The sequence below is a fragment of the Stegodyphus dumicola genome, chromosome X1, assembly GCF_044657685.1.
Source record: "Stegodyphus dumicola isolate Sdum_Otavi_A_Nest chromosome X1, ASM4465768v1".
Taxonomy (NCBI): Eukaryota; Metazoa; Arthropoda; class Arachnida; order Araneae; family Eresidae; genus Stegodyphus; species Stegodyphus dumicola.
Window position 1 is genome coordinate 215,999,103 of NC_140780.1, and position 17,323 is coordinate 216,016,425.

The window sequence follows — 17,323 nt, forward strand, 5'->3', positions numbered from 1 at the left end:
AAAAATGTGTGATAAGCCTACAACTTCTATTGGATCTACAGAGTTTCGTGCCACTGACTAAGATCAGTCAGATGAACTCAATCAGAATCCCCTCAAAACAACCAGATGTGGACGAGTGATTCGAACTCCTGAACGATTAAACCTCATGAACTTTCAACCAGACTGTGGCTGAGTTTCAACTTGGTGAAACTCATCGGGGGGAGTGTGTCGCGAACGACGCACGCTCCGCTTTTGGGGAACGGGTTGAGCCTCCAGACCGACGAGAATTGAAAAAGAAAGTTTGTTTTTTGAGAACTGGCAACGATAAGTGTATGCTTTTAGAACAGTGACGCAGTAGACTAATGACGCTGTTAGATATGTAGAACAATGATGCTAAGTAGTTAGATGTGTTTTTTGATAGTGTAATGATTTAGATATTGTTCAACTTTGTGTCAAACGTCAAATAAAGTGATTCATACAAAATAGTGCCAATTTTAGATGAGTTTGGAACCAAATCGGAGTCTACAAAAGCGGCGGACCAGAATCGAAGAAAGCGGATCATAAAGGTAAGCAATCTTTGTTTATTTCCTTATCTAGAAATTTGAATGATCTGTTTTTTACTGAATTGAAACGATAATGGTAATATTCTTGTAAGGAGTGTATGCCTGAATGCAGAGATGCATTTTGAGTCATCATCGCTAGGTCACCAGCCTACACAGCATTGTGTGATATGTCATTCATGCAAATAAGGAATAAAATTGATTGCACTTTAGTTAAATAACCTAACTTGTTCCTTGTAAGTTTTATGCGAGAGTACTTTAATTGTTGAATAACACTTGAATACAACACTTGCTTTCTGTTCATCTGAAATCGGATAGATTTTCTAGCAGTTATTCCAGCAGAAGTTTGAAGGAACGGATCATTCTGTATTTAATTAGATAATCAAAATATATTAAACCATAATTCATAACATATTAAACCATAATTCACTTTTCACATTGGACAGCCAATGTTTTTTTTTTTACAAAATTTAAACCTGGGAGTCATGAACAAATTTGTGGGGGTCACCAAATTCAAAGAAATTTATTTGATAATAAAAGATATACAGAATTTGAAGAGAATTTTCGATGCTTTTTAACATTTCCATATTTTAATTTTCATTTTATTGCTTTTCACTTTATTTGTGTGTTATGCTTGATGATTTCCAAACAGCTCGAATCAAATTTCAAAGCAATTGCATACGCGCAGCTAAGATGTAGTTTTTTTTTCGACTATCTTAGTAGTATCTTGCATGCAATTTGTAATTATAATACGCATCATTTATAAACTATGTTTCTTATTTCTAATCAAATTTGTTGTCAAGTAAGCACCTAACATTTCCTAAGTATTGGAAAATTCAGTAGCGTCTAAGGATAATAAAAACAATTTCATTTTAGTTGCAATTTTGTTCCTGATGGTTAAATGGCCCAAAATAGATACCCAATGTTCACAAGAGAAATGGAATGGATGTACCAACATCAAATAAACTTAGAGAAAAACTATTAATGAAAATGCAAACAAAAATGAATCCACTGGTTCTCTTTCTGCTTCTAAAAAAAATTGAGTAAATATCAAGAAGAGTTTATTTTATACTGTTTTACATGTTGCATTATTAATGGAAAATGAATAGCCATTGTGTGTTAAATGCAGTGAAAACTTGGCATATGGAAAGCATGCAACCTGCAAAATTAAAAACACATTTAGAAACAGTACTTTTCCATTTTGCAAGCGCAAACGATAAAGTCGCCAACAATGGTACAACTGATGCCACATGGAATATCTTCGCTGGCAACCTTTTCCGCCTCATTTTCAAAACACGTCGCAGCCATTTCTTATAAGATTGATTGTTTCTTTCAATACTGGCATACAATTACATAGAATTTTTACAAGATAGTTAAATTTTATGCCCTAAGACCATTCATGGTAATTAAGTCAATTAGAATGCAATCACACCACTCACTCAAAGGCGAAAATATAGAAAAGGCAAAATCAAGGGCAAGGAGAATTGAACAAAAACGACAGAAACATGTTCTTCAGAATTTACTAAAGAAAATGATACAGATTTCTTGTTTAAAACAACATGTGATAAAACTGACAGAAAATGTTTTGAAAAATTTCCAAATAAGGAATTAGGTTGGATCTGTGGCCCATTTTGCCTTTGGTATTTTCAATCCCAATGTATCTCTAAATGAAAAAGAACAATTAATTAATATTTTAAGTGACAGAATACAATGTGTTCAAGTTAAGTCTCTAACTTGCCAAAAATTTTAGCTATCTACTGGAAACGAATATGCCGATTTAAAAGGAATGAAAGTAAATTATTACGTTTTTTACATAAAACTTCTAAAATGCTTATGTTACATCTTTCTGTTATATAAACATTGAAAGTGGTTTTTCTCACTGAAATAGAAATAATTTTTCTACTGAATCAACATGGAGAACTTTTTTATTGAAATATTTTTTTCTCTGTGACATTAGTTGCATCTACTACAAACTAAAGATTAAAGAACTGTTTTTAAAACATTTTGAATTTGTTGTCATATTGATCTATGAAGCACTAGATTAGTGAGTTTTTATTGCATTATTGACAAATATAGTTTTTAAACAATCAAAAAATTTTCTGCGGAGATAATTATTTGTCAAATATGAATGTGTTTTCAAGCGGAAATAAATAATAAGTTGTAAAAAGAAAATTCAGTTAGAACATTCACATCTCTAACAGTAATTTCGATTGATTTAATCTTTATAATACAATATATTTTACAATGATAAGGCAAACTCCAATGTGAAAGGTTTTGCGAAGATTACGATAATACCTACAGTATTCAGCATATCGTATAATCCTATAACCAGATAATAATAGTATTAAAATAAATTTTATCTGAATGAAGTTTTCTTATTACAGAAACAGTAAAATTAAGCCATTACATAAACGAATGCACTTTCAGACAATGGAGTTTGAACAATTATGTACAGACAAACGCCAAATATTTACGGGAAAGTGTACATTGCTGTGATTGGTTGGAGGGTTATCTTTTTCACGCCAAACTGGACACTGGCGCCAAATACGTAAATCTAGTAAAAATAGAAATCGACTATCGGCTCAAAACAGGGATGGCTGTGAGCGGCTCCTTACGGAAGGCCTGTTATGCGCATGCTCACGGACATGGTGAAATGTATTTATTTTCAAATGATTATTGGGCTACTACATTTGGCTATTATGCGTCACTTGGCGTTGTTTCTATCAATTATCGGAAAATTCGAATGTGAGAGTGGTTCCTTTTTCACTTTATATATAAATAATATTTTTCACACATATGATAACTGTTTTAAATGCTGAAAATGAAAGATCTGCTATTTAGACAGAGTTCATTGCGAACAATGAAAACTGAACAGTTAAATATTAAAATTCTTTCCGTGAAAACATTCACGTTCAGCTTCCGAGCCATCACTAGGCAGAAGAGACATTTTTCGAATATTATGATAGTGCTTCTGAGAACAAAATAAGAGAAATTCCTGTCATAAAAATAAATATTTTGGGTGCTAGTTTCCCTAAGAAAGGTCCTCCATGGAAGCATCCCTTCCCTTAGGCAGATAGTCCATATGAAGTTAACCTAACCTGAAAGTAATAATTTTATTATGGATTGATTTGAAGACATCTTTAACAAACTTAAAAAAAAAAAAAAAAAAAAAAAAAAAAACCCTACAAATTTCAGAATTTTTTCTCTGATAACCATAATCATATTTATTTAGTTTTGGAATAATCATTTGAGTATTTTCCATTCATATATAACTTTAATGCTCATGTAGATTACAAAAAAATATTTTCCTAAATTTTAAAATGTTCTATGGGAATCAAAGCTATTACATTTAAAGAGGTTTGCTAGTTTAATTGAGAATGATGAAATGTGTGCTAGCTACCTAACAGAAGGAATATCTTTACTGAGAACTAACGGATTAGGATTATTTGGATTATGTAAAAGTATTTTACAGATATCTGCCTTAAGGAGGAATGCCTCACGACCAACAATAGAAACTTCCACAGAAGCTCTAGGGTTATATCAGAATCTCCTTCTAAACAAACCTTCCAACTTCATGATTGAAATTCATCATTGCATAATATAGTAAAATTAACTTTCTTACATCAGATTTCAACCGCTTTATATACCTATTATGCAGTCATTTTATTTCTATCGTTATATTATTTATGCCCCATTTTAGAGAATTTTAAAAATGCAAATTAAAAAAAAATAATAATGAAATAGTGGCAATACATGTTTACTGACTTTCGTAAATGTTTCTCTTACGTAGCGTGATTAATTGAGTATGACGTACTTCTTCATTTATGCTTTCATCACCTATAAATTTAGATTTTAGAAGTATTAAATGTTTAAAAATTATTTGTAATAAGATGTTCTTAAACAAGTTTTGTGATTTCATAAAGTAAGAAAATTGCACAAATCAAAAATAAATTTTTATTTTACTAAAAAAACCATATAGTATATCATATAGTAATCATCTATAAAAATTTCATACAGTATTTTAACACTTGAAAAATAAGGAAATGTAAGAACTCAATAACAAGTTTTAAAGTACATAATAAATTACAAAAAGGGAAAAAAGAAAATTATCTTGCAGTTTCAGATACAAAAATTTTATCATAAAATGTTTTTATTTGATTTTCAGCTACACCGCATACTAATAATAGTAGCAAGTAATAAATTTCTTCAGTTTCATTTTCAAATAAACTGACTTAAATCAAACATCTGAATGTTAGACACATAATTTGAAAAGATTCTCTCTTTTTTTTTTTTTTTTTTTTTTTTGGCATATAACCATAACTTGATTTTTAATGCTGAGAACAAGCATAAAAGATCTAAATTATATATCCTAACTTGTTATACGATTACACTTAGATAAAGCAAACTTTGTAATACTAAAGACAGTTTTTAAGGTTTGAAATAATTTTCAAAGCAAAAACTTCAAACATCCAACTTCTAACACAAATGCGAAACACTTTATATTAGCTCTACATACAATAGTAATAAATAATTACCTAGGTTTGAAATATTTTTTCATGAATATAAATAAACAGGTATTTAATGTTCTGATGTCATTTTCAGGAACAACATGCATGAATAGATTCACATAAACTCTACATTAAATAATAGCTACATTATTTGAAAGAGTATTAATGCTATTAGTCAATATACAAAACACTTTCTTCAAAATTAGAAAAACTCCATATATGAGAATCAAACTTGTGATTAAATTCACATCAATTATGCATTTGGACATGGCAGATACAATCTGAAAAGGGCCTAATTGATTGAAGTGAATAACCGCAGCCTTGTGTCAAATGATATAAAAACCCTTTACATTCAAATTTTGTCAGAATCATACAACATTTTTTATAATAATTCTATTATTTACATCAGAGTTCCATTATTACCTACATTTGAAATTACCAACATATTTATAAATAAGGAGGATAACAGTTTTCTGATTTTATTCTCAGAAACATAATGTGCATTAATAGATTCATATACGCTGAATCTTGAACACACTAATTTAATGAACCTTAATGCCATTAACTAATTTCCAAAAAATTTTCTTCAATACAGCAAAAAATCATGAAACACTCAGATCAAAGCAGAATCAAATTTGTGATTGAATTCACATAAATCATGCATTTGAACATGGCACATACAATTTGAAAAGAAACGACATTGTTTCGACTGCTATAAAGGCCCTTATATCCAGATTTTACTCGAATCATGAAACATTTTTCAAAAGTTATTATTACTTGTATTAGAAATATACCTTCATGAATATAAATAAGCAAGCAATTTTTTTTTTTTTTTTTTTTACTTCATTCTAAGAAACATCATGTAAATAAATAAATTTTTATTAACAAATATTTTAAACTATAAATATACTACTTTGAGGGATTTTTAATTCTATAAAGTTATAACAAAAACACTGTTTTTCAGTAGCGAAAAGCATTTTAAACACCACGATTTTACAATAATTATATATATGATTAAGTTGACATTAACTAATTATTTTAAATTAGACATAAACTTTTGAAAAGGGCCTTATGACTTAAGTAAATAATTGCAGTATGTATTTTTATAGATACAAAGGACTTAAATAACTAGATTTTCATTTAAAAATACGGTACAATTCCGTTATAGGGACCGCAAAAAATCACCAAAACTATTGTTGATGCCAAAATAATTATGGTAACCTTAACTCAAGAAAAGCATAATAATAAAAAATAACTATCTAAGAGTATTATTTTAATTTAGATGAAAGTTTACTTTCATATAATACACTTTATTATTATAATTTAATATAAACAAACGGCTAATTCTAACTGTAAGAAAGCATTATTGTAACTATCTAAGATTATTAATTTAAGTTGATGGAAGGTTAACTTCATATATTACACTTTTTTGTTAATTTAATTTATTAAAAAAAGGGTTAAAAGTAAGTGAAATTAAACGGGAGGCATAAAATTTTTAAGATCCTGCAACATCGCAGAAAAAATTTCAGCAGTTTTTTTTTTTTGTGCAAATGTCTATACATAAACTCGGACAAATAAGAATTGAAATGTGCCCTGATGGTGTTTATTACGCCATTTAGCACTGCCCGACAGTCGCTGTATCGTTTGCATATGGTCCCCGTTTCGGGGTCCACAAAATTCTAGTTGTGGTTGACAGTAAAATGTTCAATGCCGACATATCGCAGTTCATCCAACTTATATGATTTCTAGCTGTCAGTATACATAATGCTTCCTTCTGTAACATTTTCCTTTATGATGTTCGAACATGAGTGGCCGAGCAATAAAGTCGCTGAACACTGGTAGTTCGGTCTGAGGTTTGAATCCCGCAAACGGGCTGGCTGTATGGACAATTTAATGGTTTTCTCTATGTGTAACGTGTATACAAGCCAGTTTCCTGTGGAAAGTCCTCCACGTAGGCCTCTCTTCCCTTAGGGAGATAGCCCTCGAGGCTTTGCTCTAATCACATAAACCAAACCAAACCTTTATGATGTTCCATAAGGTTTTCACCGATCGATCTGGAATAGCGACTAAAACATTCTTTTGATTCTCTGCACAATCCACCGAAAACCCATTGTGGCAGAAGAAGACGTCCAATGTTATTCTTGCTTCTACTGAAAAGGCTTTTGTCTGCTTCATAATTTTTTCCACATCCACCGAATTTCAACTTAGGCTGAGAAATTAAAGCTATGGCACACACCTCACGCATATCTTCCAGTCTACAGTTGTATTGTGGTTCATCTTCAGTTGGAGTTCACAAAATTCAATAAAATGTCACCTCCTGATACCAAAAATAGGTGAGCCTGCCTATCAGTTATAAGGAAGGGGATTTTCGTTCCTTCGATCCAATATCTGACTTCTTAATCCTTTCTTCAGAATACAGGTTTATTCCTGCACCTCCATTTCGCTATTGAGTTACCGCTAAAGCATAATTTCATCTCGTGGTTTTTCGATCATAATATTCTATAATGAATGATGTCTTTTCTTTGGAAAAATTATATTGCAGACATTTTGTCATTGGGCAATTCCCAAATTGTTAGATCCATATCATTATCAAAAAAGAATAAAAAAAATAAACCAGTATTCCAATGGTGACTTACAAATATTACCCCCCCCAACGGCGGGCCTTCGGCTTGGCCACAACTAAGGCCAGGTGGTGGTCACTTTATTATGGAGGCACCTAATAAACCAATAGGGGTGTGCGGAAAAATCTATGAAGGAACCAGCAGTTATAACCATGCCTTCTCCGGAATTCGAGCCTAGGCCTTGTCGTATCGCAGTCAGCTTCCCTAATCAATATATCATGTGGGCGATGACTTACAAATATAGAACTATTTAAATTTACGTGGTGTGAAATCGCCGCTTTCGTTAGATTTTGCGCATATATTTTTGCTGCAATTTGCTATGGCCCCTATAATGGAATTATACCACAAAATAGTACTTTTATTTGAATTGTGATGTTTTATACGATAAATAACACCAAGATTGAAAAATTCTTAAGCATACAAGTCTTGCACAATGAAAATATTTAAATTACCTTTGCAAACCTAACTTAACATACTATGTCACTTTATGTTTCTCTTTATATAAGTAATGTACAATTTTCATTATTTATAATATAATAAATTATGTTGATTTAGGGCCACTTTAACCCTGCAAGAAGTATAAATGTATACTTAAAACAAACAGTTTAAGAAATTGTGATTTTAAACATAGCATTAAGAAAATATCATCCAAATATAAAAAAAGTTGCTTTTTACTGATTCTTGAATTTTTTCAGTTTCGTTTCATTTCTTTCAAGTGAATTTGAAGGAATGTTTTGTACATAATTGTTCAAACATATATTTAGAAATCCTAACGACACTAATGTTTATTATCTTGTACAGCAAATTACATTCACAGCATCTTTTATTAATACGTACATACTATATTACAAAAATAACTGAGATGAGCCTCAGTTATTTTTGTAAGAAGCTGATGGTGTAGATGAAATGCTTTTCGTACTTTTCAGATATAATAGTCTGGAAAAGTAAATATGCAACTGATATCAATGCCACCATATTTTCTGCTGGGTCTTTGAAACCTCCCAAATTTTACAGTATCAATATATACATAATTTGTTTCCACTAATGTTCCATTTTTTCCGCCAAGATGCAGAAATCTATGCAAGCACTTTAGTTAGTTTCAATATTACTTGCACAATAAACAGCAATTGTATGTGAAAACTTCTGCAACAGTGTCTGAAACTGCAACCAATTTCACCGACCATTGGAAATAATTTCATTGATTAATACTTTTATGAACTTCTTTTACATCTGAAACTTCTGTAATAAACTGTTTTAGAGAGATGTATCGATAGGAATTAGAATGAAGCTGAAGAATAGACTTCAATTAAATTTTTTTTCTTTTATATTCCAGGATTTGCTGTACTGAAATATAGTAACTGCCTTCAGACATCTGATGAAAATCTGTACTCAAATTTGTGAGTTTGAAATTTACACGTTAAAATTAATTTTGACCTAATTACTAAAAGTTCTTAATTCTATCAATGATAGCATATATAGTGTGAAAAAGAGCAAAAAATATTTACTTGCGTAAACATTTAAAATGACTTTTTTTATTATCGTTGTTATTAATCTCACTGATAACACCTACGCTAATTCAAATGAAACGCGAAACGCTGGCGAGAAATTACAATATGTTTACCATCATTTGTTGGCGATAAAAAGAAACGGCGCATGCGCAGTTCGTTCAAAAGATTTTCTCATAGGGAGCCGTTCACAGCCATCCCTGTTTTGAGCCGCTAGTCTAGTATTCTACTGCAGTAGCGTCCTGCCGCATTCTTTGGCCTAGGTAAAGCAATTTAGGATGCAGACGCTACTAACGATGAGTAAAAGGGAAACGTTAAAACTGAGGAAGGTTATACAGGGAAGAAGTTTTTTTTTAAGTATCTTAAAAGTAAGTTTCGGTATTTTTATAAAACAGATAAAAGATAAACCCGGATAGTTGAAGGAAGGAAGTACGAAATGTAGAATATTTTCGAGCCCATCAATGAAGATGTTCGATTTCGAATGATGAGCGCAATTAAGATGGTTTGTGGAGAGCATCAAAATGGCAGGTGAAAACATTTAATTAGTATTCCAAATACATGTTATTGATTTTATGTTGATTAGTGCTCATTTATTTGCATGGATAAATGCTAAAGGAACTTAAGCTATCATCAAATTCCCTTGGCACTTATTTGTAAGTTTATACTCCAATCTTAGCGGTTGCGTCATATTTTTCTGGGGAGATTTTGAAGTCATAAAAATGAAATGCAAATATTTTCTCAAAAACAATATTCTGTTATTTTGAAATAATGATGTCGTGAGAGGATTATTTCTTAGTACATTATATATATTTTTTTATTTAATCAGCTGATTCCAGTTGTATATATGTTTTCCCCCAATTCTTCAGTGTCAGAATTCAGTTCTTTCATATTGTTATTAAATAATTTTTAAAAATGGAAACATTCCCTTTCAGTTGCTTATAAAGTTTGACTGATATAAGAAAATTAGCCATCCCTCTTCATATGGATTGCATTAAATTGTAAAAGATTCCAATATTTCAGAAACCTTTCTATAAATCTTGAGCAAATCAGACTCAACAACTACAAAATCTGTACAACTTCAATCTTTAGTTCTGCCCTGCAAAGTGTATTTAATGCTTAAAATGGTAGTTATTCAAATTATTTTTATTTCTAAATGTTTCATGATAAAGAACAACATATGTTTTCCATTCATAATCGGGAGCGTATGCTTTCGAAAAGTTAGTAGGTATTCGAGAGCTTTATTGCTGTGAAAATAATGTAAAATGTTGCCTCCTACTGCTAGGTGAACTAGATGGTGAAGTGACTACAGCCCTGAAACCCTTTAGTTTTGTTAATTTTAAGAAACATATCTGTATGTATTATCACAACCACCTTGGTAGAAATTGTGAGTGTCTCAGAATGTACTAGTGTGACAGGTCTTAATTTTTTTTAACAAATTTGATCATTTTGGTATGCCTTTATTATTATTATTCCAAATTTCTATAGACATATATTTTTTGTCTTGAACTAAATTAAAGTATGTATTTATTTGCCTGTATTGGAAAAACTGCAATAAAGTTTCTGCAGAAGTATAGTAAATCTGTAAAATGATTAATTGCTTTAAATCTCTTCTAAAGGCAATTGCCACATAATTTATACCAAAATGAAAGAAATGATAGCCGCTAAGTAGATTTATTAATTATATTTGGTAAAAATATATTTATGGGTGTCCCTTGGCGATTTTTGGTGGTACATGGATACCGAGTTTGTGCAGTTCTTTGACTTTTTATTTTGGCTTTGTGTAGTAGCGGCAATTTTTTGCAAAAAAATTGCCACACATCGACCTATTTTCACTTAAAAAAATATCAGAGAATTGCATAAAACATGTCATTGTGCACTCCCTTGACTTTGTCCATGTACACATCGATCTGTTTTCACTTAAAAAGTGAAAGGAACACCCAATTTTACAGCACAGTCAAACAAACATACACAGTCTTGATACATAATACAATATTTGATACATAATCTCAATAAACTACATTTTAAATCAAACAATAATATAACATAAAAAAGTAAATTTATCTTATACATCTAAGCACTACACAAAGCAAATTTTTACTTGCCTTATTTAGAAATCTCGGGGAAAGTGCAGAATCACCCACTGCTTGGCGCATTTTTAAGAATTGCACAAACTTGGTATCCATGTACACATAGACCTATTTTCACTTAAAAAAAAATCAGAGAATTGCACACTCCCTTGACTTTGTTCATGTACACATTGATGTATTTTCACTTAAAAAGTCAAAGACATTAACAAAAATCCAATTCTTCTTACTCTTGTAAAACGTTGCAAATATAACACGCCAAATAAGTGAGCGATTCTGCCCTTCACCCGAAATTTCTGCGTCTTCAGGTTGATCTTTGGATTATGGTAACTTGGCGAAAATTTGGCTACCAACTCTGCTACAGCAACCCTCTATTTTTTTTCGCCGCCATTTTGTCTCCACGAAGTAAAGACATGTTTTTTTTTTTTTTTTTTTTTAAATTTACTGAACACTTTTTCCAACAATCTCCTAGTCAAATTACACTTATGCTAGAAATTTTATGTAACAAAACTGCTTAATCATGATAAATATCAACTGCAAAATTGGGAAAAAGTGCACAATCGCAAACTCCTTGCGCGTTTTTCAGAATAGCACATACACATAAACCATTTATACGTCGACTTATTTTTACTTAAAAAAACATCCCAGAATTACACAAAAATGGCATTGCACACACTCTTAACTTTATCCATCTACACTGCTATTTCTCATAAATTACAAAAATTTGCACGAAAATGCAAAAAAATTCTGTGAATCTTTAAATCCGGTAAAAAGAACATATAAGAAATTACCTGATCGCGAAAAAGTGTATACCCTTTCCAAAGATGAACATTTCCACGTATAAAATAAATAAAATATCCAAAAACTTTTACCTCTAAATTATCTATTATATTATAAACGTCACCAACGAATTCATACCTCAAACATTACAAATGGTTACAAATACTTAGTGTTGAATATTTAAATTATTTCCATGAACGTTTACTTCCACTGAAATGTATACCAAATTCCTACAAACATATAATTCACAAAATAACTATCATTTAATTAAAATATAATTAAATTAAAAAAGACTACGGTACAACTCTAATATATGCCCTAATTTCACCAAATGTGGCGATATGTGTTCTGCGCTGGTTTTTGGCGCGATTGCGTGTTCTATGGCAACCCTGTTGACGTTGAAAAATCTTTCTCTGGAGCTCATTGGTTCGCCTTTGTGTCTGAGAAGATGGGAGGGAAAGATAAAATGGTAGTTGTTGAATTGAAGTTCGGCAAAAGGAAATATGATTGTGGCTATCCTGTTGAGAGGTAGTGGGTATTTGGAAGTGTGGAAAGAGGGTCTGGGAGATTATTTTTAATGGCAGTGCATGATAGAAGTAGGGATTTGTGATTTTATTTATTTGTGAACCAGAGTATAAATTTTCTGGATAGTGTGTCTGGCTGTCATGTAAATACGATAGTGATTACGTGGCGGCATGTTAAAGGCGGTATGAAATTTATATTTCTGCTATTCGAAAACGCATTAACTCATGGTAAGTGCATTTTATTTTATCCTTGTTCTTATTTTGTAGAATGCTATGTTCATTGGTTCTTTAGTATGAATTTCTGTCGTTATTGTTTTTTTTTAAATTGTTTGAAATTTATTTTAGTTTATTTTGTTGTTTAGTGTCTAGACTGTAAAATTCGTAGATGTTTTTTAAAGTTGAAACAGAACGCTGTGTACATGGTATTATTTGAAATTTATTGTTATGTTATTTTATTAAAGCGAGGAGTGCGTAGATCGTAAATTTCTTCCTTGCCTAACTTGTGCAATTACAATTCGTAGAATTTTTTAAGTTTAAATAGGATCCTGTGTACATGGTATTCTTTGAAATTTGTTGTTGTTATGTTAATTTATTAAAGCGAGGTGTGCGTAGTTTGTAGATTCGTTTGTTGCCTACATTGTGCAATTCGTAGATTTTTTTTAAGTTAAAACATGTCGCTGTGTACATGAATTCGTGTCAAATATTTTTGGTTAGTAACTTTACGTGTTTGCTATCTAAATTTTTTGTTTTTGTTTCGGATTTTTAGCTAAATTGTGTGTTCAAAACGTAGTTTTTGCAGGTGCGAAAACCGCGTTTTTGGAGACATTTTAGGCTAAAAGTTCAAAATGTAGACAAAAAATTTAGATAGTAATATGGCATCGTGAAGTTTCTCGTCAAAAATATTTGGCGAGAAATGTGGCGACTTGAGGGCACATATCAGAGTAGTTCCAAGACTACTTAAAATATAAATAAGCACATACATTAAATTAATAAAAATTAGCTTACAATCCTAATTACTTTAAACTAAATCATTGCTAATAACAATTTTCCCAATAATACCAAATTCCTTTCCACCTTACATTTAGAACAATGCATAAAAATAATATCCTCAAATAATTAAAAATACTAACTTACCTAATCTTCTTCAGAATCTTGATTACGTGGCGGATACACTTTTCTGATTCATTCAATAAAATTATTGAAAGATTTTTTCTGCGAATTTTTCCTCCATACTTCCTCCGCTAAATAAAAAGCAAACTTCTCTTTATCACAATGCCTAAATACCCATTTCGAATTCACTTTAGTTAGGGCCATGGGATCCAAAAATTAACCAACACTGTTTCACACAACACAGAATAAAGCTAAATACAAAATTTCCAGATTTTTTCCAGATTTCCCCCCTTTTCCGATTAAAGAACTGTAATTTGTCCATTAATGTCACATGACATATCTCATTATCTCTCTTTCCCTCACACAAAATAATGCGTAATCGGAACTGAATACTTCTCACATTATTACCAAAGTCCTAGGTAGTAACCTTTATCGCCTCCAAAATGTCGCCAAACTACCAGTTATCATATTCCAAAGATCAGCCAATTCTTTAACAGCATCCAAAATCTTTATAAAATTATCTGTATATCGGTTCGCCACATAAATTCACAAAAATAAGAGTAAAAAATATCCTCCGTAGTGCAGGTGTCGTCCAACGTTCAAACGTACGCATTTCCTTCCTACAAACAGGACACTTATAATGGTTACTAAGTAAACCTTCATTTACACACCAGTCAATTAATGCTCTTTTCCCCTTTCGTTCCAAATCGTACAGAAACTTCAAATTAATCTTACCACATTCAACCATTCTACCGTCTAAACCGCAAAACAAGCTATGTATTTCCTAACCAACACACATCACAAGCCTTTACAAATCTTTTCCATCATTCAGAATTTACCGCAACCACTCAGCTGATTATGTCATAATAGGGTTTCCATAATACTCAACTACTCAGGTTACCATAAATGAAACAACAACCTGGCGATAAACGAAACGACAACTTCGCAATAATACAAGGGACACCCTTCAATCTATTCCAACCTTTTTATTTTTATGCAAAATAATTTAATAATAATATTTTAGGCTGATCTTTAGAATATGGTAACTGGTAGTTTGGCGACATTTTGGAGGCGATAAAGGTTACTACCTGGGACATTGGTAATAATGTGAGCAGTACTCAGTTCCGATTACGCATTATTTTGTGTGAGGGAAATGAGAGATCATGGGATATGTCATGTGATATTAATGGACGAATTACGGTTCTTTAATTGGAAAAGGGGGGGAAATCGGGAAAAAATCTGGAAATTTTGTATTTGGCTTTATTCTGTGGGTACTTTTCCGTTTTGCCGGCGCAAGCGATAAAGTTGCCAATAATGGTACAACCGATGCCAAACGGAATATTCTCGCTGGTAACCTTTTACGCCTCATTTTGAAATCAAATCGCAGCTTTTCTTATCAGATTGATTGTTTCTTTCAATACTGGCATATAATTACATAGAATTTTTATCAGATAGTTCAGTTTTATGTCAAAGGCCATTTTCGGTAATTAAGTCAATTAGGATGCAATCACAGCGCTTACCCGAAGCTGAAAATATAGAAAAGGTAAAGTCAAGGGTTAAATTCATTAATTCTAATGAGAATGCATTAGCGAAGTAAAGCACTGCAGTTTTACATAATTTCTGAGTAAGCTATTCGTACGAATTAAAATATTTCTTGCATTTAAACTTGTGTTCCAAATTAAGATTTAACTTGAAATTAATGTAGATAATTACTGATAGCATTAGATTTTTGTAGAGTAGTTTACGTGAGATCTCTTGAGGGTCACGTGATATGAATCGCGAATCAGAATGTTGAACCATGAAAACATAGTAAATTCTTAAATTGATGTCTTTTTACAAATTTAATGTCTTTATTTATTGGCTTTTTATAAAATTTTAAGCGATATTAAAAAAAAGAATTCTTAGAACTAACATTTTTTTAATATTTTTTATGTGTATACTGTATGTTGTCGCCAATAAATTCTGCTTGGTGAGATTTGCGCCGGCGAAACGGAAAAGAACCATTCTGTGTTGTGTGAAACAGTGTTCGTTAATTTTTGGATCCCATGGCCCTAACTAAAGTGAATTCGAAATGGGTATTTAGTGGGATTGAAAGGGGTAGTAAGAAGTGTTTCTTTAAGGTTGTGCGAGATAGAAGTAAAGATGTTTTAAAATATTTATTTTACCTGGTACCTTGGTGTGAACTATAAGTATGATTTTAAAGATCCTGAAACAGAAATAAGAAAAGTTTATCGGACACGTAATCAAGATTCGGAAGAAGAATAGGTAAGTTAGTATTTTTAATTATTTGAGGATATTATTTTTATGCATTGTTCTAAATGTAAAGTGGAAGTAAAGTAATTTGCGTAAACGTGCATGGAAATAATTTAAATATTTGACACTATTTATATTTGACTACAAGTATTTGTAACCATTTGTAATGTTTGCAGTATGAATTAGTTAGTGACGTTTGTAATATAAGATAATGTAGAGGTAAAAGTTTTTGGATATTTTATTTATTTTGTACGGGGAAATGTTCATATTTGGAAAGGGTATATACTTTTTCGTGATCAGGTAATTTCATATATGTTCTTTTTACCGGGTGTAAAGATTCAGAAAATTGTTATGCATTTTCGTGAAATATTTCTAATTTATGAGAAAAAAGCAGTGTACATGGATATAGTGAAGAGTGTGCACAATGCCATTTTTGTGCAATTCTGGGATGTTTTCTTAAGTAAAAATAAGTTGACGTGTACATGGTTTAGTGATATTTTAATTAAATGATAGTTATTTTGTGAATTTTATGTTTGTAGGAATTTGGTATACGTTTTAGTTGAAGTAAACGTGCATGGAAATAATTTAAATATTTGATACTGTATTTGTAATGCTTGCGGTATGAATTCGTTGGTGACGTGTATAATATAATAGATGATTTAGAGGTAAAAGTTTTTGGATATTTTATTTATTTTATATGTGGAAATGTTCATCTTTGGAAAGGGTATAAACTTTTTCGCGATCAGGTAATTTCATATATGTTCTTTTTACCGGGTTTAAAGATTCAGAAAATTGTCATGTATTTTCGTGAAATTTTTCTAATTTATGAGAAAAAAGCAATGTACATGGATATAGTGAAGAGTGTGCGCAATGCCATTTTTGTGTAATTCTGGGATTTTTTTTAAGTAAAAATAAGTCGGCGTGTACATGGTTTATGTGTATGTGTTATTTTGAAAAACGCGTAAGGAGTATGGTATTGTGCACTTTTTCCCAATTTTGCAGTGAATATTTGTCATGATTAAGCAGTTTTGTTTGATAAAATTTCTAGCATAAGTGTAATTCGGCTAGTAGATTGTTGGAAGAAGTGTTCAGTAGATAAAAAGAAAAAAAACATGTCTTTACTTTGTGAAGACAAAATGGCGGCGGGAAAAAAAAATAGAGGGTTGCTGTAGAAGAGTTGGTCGCCGAATTTTCGCCAAAAAAACGCCAAGTTACCATAATGTAAAGATCAACCATATTTTATATGTAATAAATAAATTTTTATAATTACAAATCATCAGTCTGTTTGGAATAAATATGAATAATTAAAGATGAATTCAAAGAATTAGACAAAAATTTTCCCTTTTATTAAATATGTCTGATAGTTATAATTTAATTGACAGTCTTCATAGGTTTCTTT

At 31.1% G+C, this 17,323-nt stretch overlaps 1 protein-coding gene across 1 annotated transcript in view; it reads left to right on the forward strand.

Annotated features, from left to right (window-relative positions):
* The first annotated feature begins 327 nt into the window (after positions 1-327).
* LOC118181024 (uncharacterized) overlaps positions 328-17,323 on the forward strand; it is a 61,093-nt gene continuing 44,097 nt past the window's right edge. Inside the window, exon 1 of the mRNA XM_085808457.1 lies at positions 328-545. The gene's annotated coding sequence lies outside the window, so the exon portion shown is untranslated. The remainder of the gene's footprint in view (positions 546-17,323) is intronic.